Source organism: Octopus bimaculoides, chromosome 10 (genome assembly GCF_001194135.2).
Source record: "Octopus bimaculoides isolate UCB-OBI-ISO-001 chromosome 10, ASM119413v2, whole genome shotgun sequence".
NCBI lineage: Eukaryota > Metazoa > Mollusca > Cephalopoda > Octopoda > Octopodidae > Octopus > Octopus bimaculoides.
In genome coordinates, this window is record NC_068990.1 from 1,335,088 (window position 1) to 1,335,939 (window position 852).

Here is an 852-nt window from a genome sequence, read left to right on the forward strand (position 1 = left end):
TGGTTCAGCCTCCAATTGTTATCAAGTGTCTTATTTCTAAATATGTACACATTTTTTTTTCCTGGGCCAGATGACATTGGAGATATTCCTCAAAATACCTGATTCTCCTAAGGCATTTTCAAAACTCAAATATTGTAAATTTAACACAATATTAGTTCTCAGATTCTAGTCTCCTTCTCCAACAATGTATCATTGCTAATCATAAATAAAACCCATAGTAAAACATCCAACCTGCTGTTGCTTGATGTCTTTGGATGAGACTGGGAATGGCTCATATGAAACAAAGCAACAACAATGAAAATAACAGCATTGGCATCAGTAGTAGTAGTAGTAGTAGTAGTAGTAGTAGCAGTAGCAGCAGTACCATTTTTTTTTTACTTATTTAAGCAATTAGAGTGTAGCCTTGCTGGGGCATGACTTTGAAGAAATTTTAGTCAAATGAATCCACCCTAATACATAGTCAAATGAATCCACCCATGTGTGGGTGAGCTTTTGAATGAATGAAATTAAGACTTAGTTAAAGTCACCATTATCTTTGGAGAAATGTAACAAATCTGCTAACCTGGGAGCTAAATACATGGAGATTAATTATTTGGGCTATCTGGGAATGAGTTACTGCAACCAGACAATGCTAAAGTCATGCTGGATGTCCAATGAAGAATTGACATAGAAACAATCCATATAACAATGTCATTTGCTAATGAACTGAAAGAAAGGGTCTTCTCAAATATTTATTAAAAAAACTAAAATCACAAGTGGTTGTGTTGAAAAGTAGTATTAGCTCCAAAGAACAATACTCTCTCTCTCTCTCTCTCTCTCTCTCTCTTAGTCTTCCCTCTGGCTGGGTAACCA